This window comes from Leuciscus leuciscus (genome assembly GCF_965113295.1).
Source record: "Leuciscus leuciscus genome assembly, chromosome: 17".
Lineage (NCBI taxonomy): Eukaryota > Metazoa > Chordata > Actinopteri > Cypriniformes > Leuciscidae > Leuciscus > Leuciscus leuciscus.
The window spans coordinates 35,734,774-35,749,691 of NC_138741.1; the positions used below are offsets into that span (position 1 = coordinate 35,734,774).

The 14,918-nt window shown below is 38.2% G+C and overlaps 1 long non-coding RNA gene across 1 annotated transcript; it reads right to left on the reverse strand.

Annotated features, from left to right (window-relative positions):
• Positions 1–1,643: 1,643 nt before the first annotated feature.
• On the reverse strand, positions 1,644–3,296 carry LOC309478882. The gene is made up of 3 exons (XR_014199125.1): positions 3,006–3,296; positions 2,109–2,165; positions 1,644–1,976 (listed from the first exon to the last, which is right to left on the reverse strand). It is a non-coding gene; the product is annotated as an uncharacterized lncRNA (long non-coding RNA).
• Between the last annotated feature and the right edge of the window lie 11,622 nt (positions 3,297–14,918).

The following is a 14,918-nucleotide window of genomic DNA, read 5'->3' on the forward strand; positions in this document are numbered from 1 at the left end:
AACCTGAATACATGTCAAACATATATAGTTTAGAAAATGACCAACAAATGAAAATGGTAATTTACCAGACGATCCTGAGTAAACTTGTAGAGTTTTCATGCTGGAAAAGTGGCAATCCCTCAAGATCAGGGGCCGGTTTCACAAAGATAGACTTTGACTATGGCTTAGATATAGTAGATAGTCAGACTTCAGATAGACATCTAAATCAGACCGTTACACAAAGCACTTAAGACTCTGACTATCTTAAGTAGGACTACACTGCAATGCATTCTGGGTAAAATAAGACACTTTTCAAAACAAAAAAACATGGCGGATCGAGTAAGCGCATTCAGCCGCTCAGTGCAGTTTACCCCAGCGGAAGATGTGTGTTTGTTGGAGGAGTTTAACAGTTACAAGGACATTTTACTTGGGAAATTTAGCAGAGAATGTATTAACAAGAAGAAATGTTTCAATTATGAGCCATTTTCCCTTTTCTTTTGGCTGTTTGTAATGTAATGTAATGTTACTGCTGGTTGCCAAGGTAACAGAGTCTTAGACCTAAGTTAGCCTGGGGTAAGGGGTCTAATGTTTTTGGTCTAAAATAAGTCAGTCTTTATTTTTGTGAAACAGTCTAACCTGCATTACACTAGACTATGAGCACATTCTAGCCTTGTCTAACACTATAGACCGCTCTAACATAGCTTTGTGAAACCGGCCCCTGGTGTTTTCTGATGTGTGGTAATGTCACTCACCTAAAAAGGAAGGACATTTTATTTTTTTTGTTTAAATCTGCAGATGCACTATGACCTTAACTCTTAATAATTTAATATAGGGATCTCGACTGCTTTGGGAGTTAAAGGTACAGCACACCCAAAAATGATAATTCTGTCATCTTTTACTCTTCCTCATGTAATTCCAAATCCATATGACTTGGTCCATTACAAAGATTTTTAAAAAAGAATGTACAGATTGCTCTTTTACATACACTGGCATCAAAAAATATGTAAAATCATAAAATTTGTCAACAAAACATGCACTGTTTCCCAACTGACACAACTGAATGAAAAACAGACTGATGTCATTAAGTTTATGATATTGATAACTGATATTATAAAGTTATTTACTGACTATTTTCCTCTCTATATGTTCATTCAAAGTAGATTCTCATGGCTGAATAAAAAACAACTGGTTATTGCTTAACCTCTGAAATACTGCAAACGCCACCGGTTCCTGCATGTCTTGAGACACCATTTTGTAAATTGGTAAATTACTATTATTTATTAGTAAATAATAAGTAAATTACTGAAATTTGTTCTATCTTCCAAATGTCTCGTTTTGTGTTCTGCAGGAGAAAGGAAGTCACAATGGTTTAGAACAGTGGTTCTCAACCTCTCCTGCAGGGACCCCCTGACAGACCATGTTTCTGTTTTAACCCTGAAATGGCACACCTGATTCAATTAATTAAAGGCTTAATGAGTAGTTAACTAATTGATTAATTGACTAATTCCTACTCTTCTTACTCTAATAACTACTCATTAATTGAATCAGGTGTGTCATTTCAGGGTTAAAACAGAAACATGGCCTGTCAGGGGGTCCCTGCAGGAGAGGTTGAGAACCACTGGTTTAGAAGAACACATGATATAATATACACATATTGGCTTAATAATGGGTTTTCTTAAAGTGATATTTTCCATGTGATTAATCTTGCAACACAATAATATTAAATTTACAACAAATGTCATTATATAGAAACAATATGCAAACTTGCATTCATGGTTTTATTCAGAAAGCTGTTAATACTGCAGTGTGTTGAATATATCAAAGGATCTTGAAAGAGTTCCTGTTCATCCAGCTTGTCCACAAGAGTCCTAATTTCTCCTCTACATGCATTAATTCTTCCCGTAGAGTTTTAGGAGAGGTATTGTGTACTTTTCAAGGGATATGTTGAACTTCCACAGGAGGTCGACGTTACAGATACACGAAAACTCCATGGAGATCTGTGGGGAAAAAAAGTCAATTGGAATCACCACAAAGTTTTACTACTATAAGTATTACTAAAATGTTCTAAATATTTAGAAATAATAATTAGAATAACTATTAATATTAACAGTTGCTATTAAATGGTTTACCTCATCCTTTAGAAAAGGTGCAGTCGGCAGGCCATCTCTCTCTGAACTCCTCAACTACTGTAAATACATAATGAGCAAACATCTCATTTGATATGACAAAACATAGTTGATTATAAAAATGATAAATATCAGACATGTTCACAAGTCCCTAAAGGCCAAGTCCAAGTCTTTGTACCTTTTTTTTTAAACAATATTTATTTCAGCTAACCTAGTTATTGTAATTATCAGTGTTTTGAACTTTCAAAACGGATTTCTACTTCAAAAATGTCTAATATAGCACATCAATTATTACTTAAACCATTAATGAATGAATTTAAAATAAAACATTTATTCACAATAAAAAATTCGGTACTATACGGTTATCCGGACCACACCTAACACACCACCACACGTGACCACACGTTAGGTGTGGTAGGTGTTAGGTGTGGTCCGGATAACCGTATAGTACCAAAAATTCTTATTTTTAAAATACATAACATTATAGCATTTGGAATGCAGGGAGAGTCACCACGAGAAAAAAAAAACTAAACGTGCTGTGTATTTTGAGCTATTTGAGTTGCCGTAGTTTGCTGTAGTTCTAGGCAGTGATGGGTAATGTAGTCTTCCAGAGAGCGCCGGCGGTAACAAACCCTTTGTATAAACAAGCGATACAGTGAACAACACAAAGAACAATATTCCCGTCAGTGTGTCGTTAATACACACCAGTGACTCTTTAGAAACGCTGGATTGAATAGGCAGGACACCGCTAGTTAACAACAGCATTGGCAAAAGCATCCAAAAGTGTGCGAAATCGGCAGCACTGGTGAATTAGATCAGGCCATCAGTTTGGGAAGAGCACAATATACATTATATATGACAAATAACATACAGTCGATTATAAAAATGATTAACACATACCAGTGATTCTGCAGAAACGCTGAATTGAAGGCAGGACTCCGCTACCGACTTCTCACCAGCAGCAGACAGACACGTGACCGCCGAGGAGCTGAAGTCTCAAACTGCGCATGCGTTCAGGGTTCAAACTGCGCACGCGCTAACAAAACATGCGAACTTCAATGAAAACTAAAACGATTTAGTTTGAACAAGAAAACATTGTACGTTTTCATCATTTAAGTAATGAATTTGTTGAATCAACTTAGTATGATGCATGAACACTTCCAATAAAAATATCTCAGTTCATTTTACTGTTTTATGTTTATTTGGAGAACTGTCAGTAAGTTGGCTTTTTTTATTGTGAACTTAAAAATATCTGTTTTCTGTTTTAATATTATTTAAAATGTAATTTATTCCTGTTATCAAAGCTGAATTTTCAAATTCAAAGAATAGAAGAGAAAGTGTTAGTATTAATGGATCAAGTGTTGCTGAAAAAGATGCGTCTTCAGCCGTTTCTTGAAAATGTCCCCGGCCTCAGCAGCTCTGACTGAGTTAGGCAGATCATTCCTCCAGCAGGATCAGTCCAGGTGAAGGTCCGTGGAAGTGATTTTGTGCCTCTTTGAGATCATGGACCCACAAGACGACGTTCACTTGCAGAGCAAATTTAGCAAGTTTATAGTTAACTGGGTACTAGCAATTGTGAACAATTTTAATAGAGAATTCAACAAAAATTTGGATTTCTTCTTTTTTTATATATATATTTCAATTTCTTTAGAAGAAACAGCACGGCATTGAATAAATTAACCAAAAAAATAAAATAGACAACAACTAAAAAACAAAACAATAACTGACTCCTCAACAAGAAAAAAACCGTACATAGTTCTTAAGAAACTTGTTGTTCTTACTGTTATCAATGAGTTCAAGAGATTTTACAATAAGGGAAATCTCAGCAATAAAGACATCAAATCTAGGCAAAGTCTTGAGAAATTTGTTTTTGTGAATAAAAAAACAATGAAACACAAAGAAATTAACAACATTATCAATAGCATAGTCACTCCCAGAAAAATAGAGGAATATATTCTTCAATGAAAAGTTGAAATCACATTTGATAAAGTGAGAAAGATAACAACCCAAGCTCTCCCAAAGAGGCTTAACCTGATTACAGTGGTGGAATAAATGAAGCAAAGTTTCTTCCTCAACTTTACAAAATACACACAGGTCAGAGAGATCAACAAATGAGGCAATTTGTGAGTTGGTTGGGTAAGGTTAAACATTATGAAGAATCTTAAAGTGTACCTCTCTACTCTTATTGGACATACAGTATTTCTCTGAGAGTAACCACGCCCTCTTCCAGTGAATACTGTCAAAAAAATTATTCCAGAAAAATGTACATCGAGGGGATGTGTAAACTGTGTAATGTAACAATAGCTTTATAAGTTTACTATTAAATTTTTTATCAATAAGGCTAACTCCATCCAATAAAAGTTTGGCCATAATTGTTTTTCTCTCAAATTTGGATTTCTTCACCACTACTACTAACTGGTTTGATGACGCATTAGTGATACTGAAAGCTGATTGGCCTTGATGGTTATATATGCGGAAATGGGCAAATTTAATTCATCTAGAGTTTAAGATGATGTCCGATTTAATCTCCCTTGTGCCTTTTTATGCGCATTTTCCACGGATTTTAATAATAAAACTGGTTTGAAACAAAGAATCTCATATTAAAGAAAACATTAAATGTGTAACTATTGAATAAATCAGATTCGATGTGCGCGTGCATGCGTATACTGCCGATATTTACACTTGAACCAATCGCTATCTGTGCGCGCATATGAGTGATTTGAATTTTAGTTGCTATGGCGACGCATTTTATGAATCAATCTGCAATCTGCATGTATATTTACACTTGAACATATCGCAGTCTGTCGATTGAGAGACGAGGCGAATTGACAGACTTTTTGCAGAGAAATTTCTATGCAAATCTTGAGACTTTGAAGCTGTTTTCTGGATTTCTGAGAGGAGACTTTTATTCTAGAAGGACATCGGGAGGATATATCCTTTTTATAGAGTTATATTTTTGAAAGCATCATATAATTTCCGAAAATACTTTTATTTGATTGTTCTTTTCTAATTTTAGAAGGAGTTTATTTAATTGTTTGTTTTATTATTTATTTTTAGGGGAGTATTTCTGAGGAGATTTGTATTGTATTGTATTGTATTTTGTGTTGTATTTTGTATAGTTTTTATTTCAGTTTGCCGGAGAACGTCGATGGCTCACATGATGGGCGAAAGAGGAGGTGAGTGCTTTAATTTTTCATTTATGGTTTATGGTATGATGTTGTACAATGACTGACTACATTAATGTGAAGAACCCATTTGATCACATTTATTTGATTCCTTGCATGTGAAATAAACTTTTGAATTTGAGTAACTGAAGTAAAAATTTGTAATTGACCACAGACATTGATTACTGATTATTATTATTAAAACATTACTAATTATGTGATGTGTGAAATATTCCATCGTCAGACCACTCCAGATCCAGGAGAGCTGCTTTCTCTCAGACGGCTGGTCAGGAGGTTTGGACGAGGGTGATGCAGAACCCAGATGATGGACGTCCGTCCACTTCATCTGAACACTCTCGCAGAGGTCAGAATAGGCTTTTAATAAAGATGTAATGGCTTAGTTTCTATTTCTATTTTCAATGGCTGATTTGTCATTGAAAATAGAAAGTTGAACCAACTAAAGTAACGGTAACACTTTATTTTGATGGTCCCTTTTGAACATTCTGTCGACTATAAGTAACTTTAAAACTACATGTCAACTTATTCTAACCCTAATACTCAACTGATACTCTAATGAGAGTTAGTAGACATGTAAGTGCAGTGTTACTTATAGACAACCGAATATCTTAAAGGGACCAAAATAAAGTGAAACCAAAGTAACAATTTGATGTGACCACTGACATTGATTATTAATATTATAAAAAATGTATGAAACAAAAACAGTTTTTGATGTCTGAAATGTTCCATCCTCTGCTTCACAGATTCTTCTCCGGGCATCACGTCATCCTCAGGTTCGTTCCTGTCTGAGGTCCCTGTCGAGAGGAGGTGTAGAGAGTCTTCCTCAGGTTCGTTCCTCTCTGAGGTCCATGTCTGGGGGGAATATGTGTTTTTTGCCAGAGTGTTTCTGGGTTTTGGCCGAGCTAGATGTACGTTCTATGTTGCCTTGTTCAGTAAAGGTTCACCAGATTACGAACGTCTCCTCATGTTATTCAAATATATTACAATCCTCAGGTTCGTTCCTGTCTGAGGTCCCTGTCGAGAGGAGGTGTAAAGAGTCATCCTCAGGTTCGTTCCTCTCTGAGGTCCCTGTCGAGAGGAGGTGTAGAGAGCCGTTGAGTCTGAGCAGCCGAGGCTCGTACAGCGTCGAGTGGAGGTGGAGTGGCGATGGATCGGAGAGCCCAAACCAACAGGGTTTGTCCAGGTCCGACAGCCTCGAAGGGTTTCTGTGTCCTCCGCTGCCGGGTCAAGTTCCTGTCGAGCCAACAAAGACTTCAGATGGCCGAACTGCTAAGGGTGCCGTGGAGGCTTCTCCAGTGAACAAGAGCTCAAAAGGTGAGATATTTTAAAATATTTTAATTGGACATTCATCTAACATTTTCAGAACATTCCGAGAACCTTCAAAAGTAACGTTCCCATAATGCAAAATTATAAAATAGAATGTTCCTTTAACCAAGATAGAACATTTTTGAAACGTTGAAAAAACTGGACGTTTTGAACGTTCAGGGAACATTTAGAAATAATGTTTCCTTAATTGAATGGGAATGTTAGCAAAACGCTCTCAATAAGGCATGAACTTGATGGCACTTGCGCTGTCTGACACACACCAGAAACACACACACAGAAAGCCGCTTCTCCACAGCATACGATCCAGAAAATAATTATATTTCGCCACTTATTGCTCTTGAATTGTCAAAATGGCTGTCGTGCCGAGCATTACAGAGTCGGTTATGTCATAAATAAGACATTGCTATGCATTTAATAAAAGTTAATGTTTAATATAATATAAATATATTTTAAGATATGGCCCATATGATCTTTGCCATTACCAGAACTGAGCCACACATGTGCCAGAGTTGGCCAAATGAAGCCTGGAAATGTATGTTTTCTTTTTAATAAAAGATCAGATAAAATAAGAAAATGAACTTTATCGTTGACACGGAATCACCAGGCTCCGCCCTCGTAATCGTGATAATTGTGAAATAAAATGACTATTAATATTGTGAAATAAGATGTTGGGACATTTATGCAGGCATTAAGCAGAAGTCAGGCGTGAACAATTCCCATTACTTTAGATTTGTAACATTACAGATAAGAATTTAACAGTAAAATGTAAGTTATATCATTGCTTAATTTGACGTCAGAGATGTGTCTAATAGTTGTTTTCAATTGTTTTTTCTTCATTTCAGAAAAAGCTCCAGAACGCAGGAAGAGGGAAATAGCTGGTTGTTTCCTCCGGCTCTGGAAGGCTTTGAAGTGTGTGTTCTGCTGCTGTTCCTGTAGTGTTGTGGATGTTGTGGAGGCTTTTGTTCCTGATCCTGAACCATCATCACCCGCTCCAGATCACTCCGGCGTCAAGCCAAATCATGGTAAATCATTATTTCTCCAACATTATTTTCAACAGTATTATCTTGGTTTCCACTCAAAATAAGGCTTGTTTTTTAGAGAATATTAATATTATTTCCCCCATTATAATATTATTTTCTCGACCAGCACTGGATCTAGCAAGCTAATAATTGTCTCATATTATTCTGTTTGTTTTTCAGAGTCCTTTGAGTCTCTCTATAACGTGGGAAAGATGATTGGATCCGGAGGATTTGGCAAGGTGTACCTGGGAACACGCAGATTTGATGGCAAAAAGGTAAATCTTACTTAATTGTACAAACATTTTGCTCTTGCAAAACACATTTAAAACAATTTACAGATGGTTTAATACTCAGTGCAAGTTCAGGCGCTTGAATACTGTTACTGTTATTGAAACTGGGATGTTTTGTTTTTTTTGCAGGTTGCCATCAAGCGGATGTGCAAGATTCACAACGATCGTTATCTTAATATTGTAAGTTGTCCAAAAGCTGAATGTGTATTGAGTTGTTTAAGTGCAGATTACTGTAGTTAATACACCCGTAGGAAGCATTAGGTGTAAATGTGATCAACAAATAAGCCTAGAGGCACCAAATAACTTTGAGCTGAAAAGGCTCTTTTGAACGGATCTAAAAAGATCAAAGAAAAGTACATTTCAAAATGATGTTTTCTTCAGATTTTTACCCAGCTAACCTTCAGTCTGCTACTTCTCTCTAGCCTGGGAATCCCAAACCTCTCGTTACAGAAGTGGCGCTGCTGATGATGATGAGGCAAGAACCCATAAGCCCCTTCGTCATCCGACTATACGAGTGGTTTGAAGATCCTAGAGATTTCACTCTGGTTATGGAGTATCCCGAACCCTGCGAGAGCTTGCTGGACTTCATCACTCGTAATCATCAAGTGTTTGAAACAACAGCACGGGTCATCATGAGACAGGCTGTGCTGGCAGTGCAACACTGCATCCATCGTGGCGTTTTCCATAATGACATTCATGCGCAGAATTTCCTGTTGAAGAAACCCCCGCTACAGCTCAAGCTGATAGACTTTGGATGCGGTCAGCTGTTTAGTAGCGATGGCTACGACAGCAAAATATACATTGGTGAGCATTCTGGGAGTGTGGAAACCTGAATGTATAGACTTACTAATTATTTGATGCTTTAAAAAAAAAAAGCTCAACAATGTGCAAATGTCTTTCTTCCAGGAGTTCCGAATTACCGCCCACCTGAAGTCTTGACAGAGCCTCGATTCCACGCCGTCCCAGCAAATGTCTGGTCTCTAGGAGTGTTGCTGTACCAGATGGTGAACGGATGTTCTCCTTTTCACAATAGAACGGAAATCACACGAGCCAAAGTTACATTTCTGAAACCCAACTTATCCAAAAGTGAGTGAATAATATTGATAACATTGATAAACACACACATAAAGCAAAGGCTTTGTACAGAAACAGTTAAAGGTGAAGTATGTAAGATGTTTTATATATAGCTGTTTTATTTGGTCATTTATTCCACTCGCTGCCACTAGTGTCACAGAAACGACATACTTCACTTTTAAACTGAAGATAAGGAACATTTTACAGTATATTAATCATGTTTTAGATGCTGTTTTCAAAAATGCCAGGTCACATGCTCATGACTAACCAGCTCTCTCCTTATTGTACAGAATGCAGGGATCTGATTAGCCAGTGTCTAGCCAGGGATCCGACTAAACGCCCGACGTTAGAGCAGATGTTACAACATAAATGGATTAGTAATGGTCTACAGTAGATTGGAGAAGTTCAGGAGATTCACTCCATCAGTTTCAGGTGTGAGGAAGTGTAACAGGCAGAGAAGGATTATTATCTTTTGTCTTAAATTCTGGATTATTTGTAGTGAGATTTTCAAATGTGTGTTCATTGTAATGTTCTTGTTATAGTCAAGTCACCTTCATTTATATAGCGCTTGATACTATACAGATTGTTTTAAAGCGGCTTCACTGTAGTAAACAGGAGAATAACAGAATCAGTGAACCAAGCAGAATTCAATTCTGTTCTAGCTCTAAAAAATCATTCATGAGTTGACTTGTTCATATCATCTTTGTATTGGATAGGAAATCACAGCTCACAGGCGGCTGCTCTGCGCGGGTGTGTCCGACTACCACGTACCCGGCCGTCAGCGGACTAGTTCACCGGTTAGCAACCTACAATGCTCTGACAAGAGGTTTGTGTTTAAAAACTCTGGCCAATCAGCTTCTCATCAGCCATTGTCTTTCTCCATCCAAACTATTATTTTTCACCGGTGGGTAACTGATGTTAAAGCAAATGACTGATGAAAATGAAAATAAGTCTAAATACGTTTTAAGTGCATCAAGACTTTTAATAACTATTCTCCTGTTTATTGGAAATGTTGAGCTAAATCCCGGGCCGGACTCAAATACTTTTTTGACAACTTTAGGCATATTGCATTTGTGGGGACTATATGCATTTGCAAACTATAGCAGATTTCTTACCGCTGTACCGCAACCACAGCGCATGTTTTTACTGATAACTCGCGAATATTTCCTCCATTCTAGACTTCCAACCCCGATTATCTTTACTCCCCCATTTTTTCCGATCTTACCCTCTGAAGTATCTTCTTCTAGTCCTTTAGTCAAAACAGTTAAAGTACAAAGAAGAAGACCTCATCCAAGAAATAGTCCAACTAATTTAAGTCAACTCGGTAGCACCAGAGGCTTTAAGATTTGCCATTTAAACACCCGAAGCCTTGTTCCCAAACTAGACGAATTTAAAATCTTGCTTGCGCAGTCGAAAGCACATGTAATGGCAATCTCTGAATCATGGTTAACTCCTAATATTCCGGATTCTTTTATGAATTGTATGGTAAAGACCGCATTAGCAAGACCGGCGGCGGAGTGGCCTTCTATGTGAGTCGGAAATATGCACACTTGATATCAAAGTTTGAAACCGAAACATTAAAACTGATCGTACATTTTACACCTCAACATGCAATTACCATTATTGTCACCTACAAACCCCCTAATGTCAGTGAAAGTTCTTATCTATCTCAGCTTTCTGACATAATTAAATCTGTTATATCAAAGGAGCTTGTAATTCTGGGCGATATCAACCTTGACTGGAATGATAGCTCATCAAAATCTTTAAAAGCTATTGTAATGAAACTCGGACTGTATCAATTAATTAAGGATCCAACAAGAATAGGCAAAACACGCAGCTCCATTTTCACATTTAGCTCCTAAACTCTGGAATGGCCTTCCTGATATTGTTCGAGGCTCAGACTCGCTGTCCCAGTTTAAAACTAGATTAGCATTCACATAATACTTACCTTTTATTCTACAGCTGAAGAGACGACGCGACGCCTGGGAAGAGACGACGCCACGCCTGGGAAGAGACGACGCGACGCCTGGGAAGAGACGACCCGACGCCTGGGAAGAGACGACCCGACGCCTGGGAAGAGACGACGCCACGCCTGGGAAGAGACGACGTGACGCCTGGGAAGAGACGACCCGACGCCTGGGAAGAGACGACGCCACGCCTGGGAAGAGACGACCCGACGCCTGGGAAGAGACGACGCCACGCCTGGGAAGAGACGACGTGACGCCTGGGAAGAGACGACGCCACGCCTGGGAAGAGACGACGCCACGCCTGGGAAGAGACGACGTGACGCCTGGGAAGAGACGACCCGACGCCTGGGAAGAGACGACGCCACGCCTGGGAAGAGACGACGCCACGCCTGGGAAGAGACGACGTGACGCCTGGGAAGAGACGACGCCACGCCTGGGAAGAGACGACCCGACGCCGGCGATATGTTGTGCCCTAAATTAATACATGATTAACTAACTGTAAACTGTAAATTACTCCAACTTTAAATCTGATGATCACACCCTTGTTTCTGTCATGAATTTGAGGATGAACCCAAGCGCAGACATGATGCTTGACACACAGTTTATTTATGGTAGTGATGTTACATATGACACTGAAGCTTCGATGCACATATCACACAAGCGAAACAATTTGTAGTGAAGCCCCGTATCGGGGCGTGTATCGGTTTACTAGAGTCACGTGATCGATGACAAACGAAGCCTCACTTTCTCTCCAGTCACGTGCGCGTTTCGCTTTGGGTGTCAGAAGGCTCGAACTCCAGATCTTATTTAACGAGTCATTGTTGCCTCAGTCTGGTTGATGTGTTTGTGAGGAGAGTGCTGTACTTTGAAAGTTAAACAATATATTACATTTAAATAAGCAAAATAAATTTTTCGCTACTTAGGCTATTATTTTTTGTTGTTGTGTCTTTTTGTTTTTGTAAAATCTTTGCACTTTTTGGTGATTTTAGGTAATTTGGTGTTGGTATTGGGGTTTAGGGTGGGATTAGGGGGGAAGGGGTGTTGGTGTTTGGTGAAGGGTTTGTATTTAGAGCAATGGCAACATCCAAAAATATAAAAATAATTAAAAACTTTATCAACTTTCTGTCATTCCTACAGTTGATTAAGCACTATCAGTAACAAGTGTCATAAGCACATTTAATAACAGATGATCCTATCAGACAATGTCCTTATTCATTATGTGTGTATAGAGAGAGAGAGAGAGAAATATATAGAGAGAGAGCCTACATTAGATCTTATTGAATCATATAAGCTCATTTTATATTTTAATTGTCACACTTTAATGGGTAAAATAATTTATTTAATGAACAAATCAAACACAAACATGTAAGGTTTTTATTTGTACACATAACATTGAAACTATGGAGTGTGTTGTGGTTGCTTGATCTGCCAGAGCTTCTAACACAGGCTTCTGGCTGCTTTATTTTAAATAACCACCAGATGGCGCTCTTCTCGACCAGTTCTCGACACTCTCGAAGCTTTGAATCTTTTCCCGGAACAGTCAGGAGAAAGCCTCAGTGATTCATGAGGCTTCATTTCCCCATCCCTAATTTATGGACAAAAAACAGGGAAAACAAAACCCACGAGGGGGCAAAACATGGACAGGACAAGGAGTGACTAAACTAAGACATGGCTGACGCGAAACAGTCGTTCCGAAGCTTTGCGAGATCCCGAAGCGCAGATGTTTCGAAACACTGATCCGAAGCGTGATTCAAAACACCCATGTCACGTGACTATGGCCAAACGAAGCCTCGAAGTGTTTCACTAGTGTTTCATCAGGTGTGGTCCACCGAATCAGCGTTTGATTGACACGGTCGGGAACAGACCACACAATCGCACATCTGTATAAAAGTGAAATCATCGCATATGACCTCGTGGGTTTTTGTGAGAGGAGTTTGATTTTGAGATAGCGGATTTTTGGTGATATAGTGACATAGTGCGATTTGATTAGTTATAGGCTATTTAGGCTTACATTTAAATTTACACAACACATTGACTGATAGGCTAGAGACAGACAGAGTGTATATAGTGACACATTAATAGATACATAGATATAAATATATATAGACAGCTAGATTAATAGATAGATACATATATAGATTATATATAGCCTACATATATAAATACATAGATAGATTATAGATAGATACATACTGTATATAGATAGATTATAGATTCATATATAGATACATAGATTTGGATAGATAGATAAAATGGAGGCTCCCCAGAAGAGATGCTGTACATCTGTGGTGTGGGAGCATTTCCGTTTAGAAACCCCAAATAAAGTGAGATGTGTGTATTGTGATCGGCTGCTAGCCTACTGCAACAATACATAATCCATGATGCGCCATTTGAGGAGAATTTGAAATTTGCGTATTTGCCCAGAACTCATGATCCACTAACTTACTGGAAAGAGAGAGCAGTAATCTTTCCTCATTTGTATGTCCTAGCTGAAAAATATATTTGCATGCCAGCAACAAGTGTCCCTTGTAGAGGAGTTTTTGAAAGGCTGGATAAATTATCTGTAAAAAAAAGTAGTAGGCTAAGTCCTTCCACAGCAGAGAAATTTATTTTTAATAAAAATCTCTGAAATAGTGAGACATTGTGGCTTGATTTCTTTTATTAATATTAATTTTGCAGGACCAAAATAACATTATGCACAGTGAGGAGCCTATAGGTTACAAGCTTCACATATTAGAAAAATACAATAATAAAAAAAAATAAAAAAAATTAATGGCTCGTCAAGGTTGTTTCAGATCAACACCTGCAAGTGACCACTAGGTGTCACCGTTGAGACGGGTGTCGGATTGATTCGAAGCCTCGAAACAATATGGCCCATTTGGTTCAACTGTTTCATTGCTTCACGAAGCCTCGATCTGCCCACCACTAACTAAGACTTGACAGATAACTAGACAATAAACCAACAGCAAATACAGAATCAGCACTTTCTCTAGTCTAGACAATACTCTTGAAAAGATACTCACAAGGTAAGATAATGAACCGGCACAGGACAGCAAACACAAGGGGATTAAATAGGGAGACTAATGATAACATAACAGGTGACACAGGTAAAGCAATAATGACAAAACGAGGATAACAAGGGGGCGGGGTTAAGTAACGAGACAACACAAGCACATGGCCCAAACAAAAGACCATGTGCTTGCACACAAAACACGGGTCTGTCATGATCCTGCCTCAAGACTAGAGAAAATCAAGGACACGAGGGCAGAATCATGACAGTTTCAAATTACAGACCTATTGCAATACTTCCAGCAATGTCTAAGTTGCTGGAAAAAGTCTTGCATAACCAGCTAAGGTTTTACCTTGAAACTAATAACTGGCTCAGTGACTGTCAACACGGTTTTCGTGATAAGAGATCAACCATGTCGGCGTTATTACTTTTCACTGAACAATTACGTGACGCTCTTAACAAAGGTCACATTACTGGAGCTATTGTTATTGATTTCCATAAAGCCTTCGACACAGTGAACCACCAGATCTTGCTAAACAAACTTCACTCATTTGAACTGTCTCCATCTGTGATAGAAATATGGGTCAAAGACGATATGTCACCATTTTGTGTCTGCATCTGAAGACTAAAATTTCATCTTTGAATAAAATTTCATTATTTAATATTATGTATCTGTATTATTCTTTATTAATATTCATAATCAGTTGTATTATCAAGTGTAAAATGCACGAGTTAGACTATAGATTGCATGGACACAAGTGTTTAAGGAACATATTTTAGACACAAGGAGGGTAGCTGGGAGGATTATGTATTCTGCTTAAAGGTACGAGTAAAATGCAATGTTCACTTAGCAGAGAGTTCCAGTGATGATGATACTTCAGATGTGTACACTTGGTTTTGCTCTTGAATGTTTCGACTGATGCAAATGTAGCATTTGTATACCAC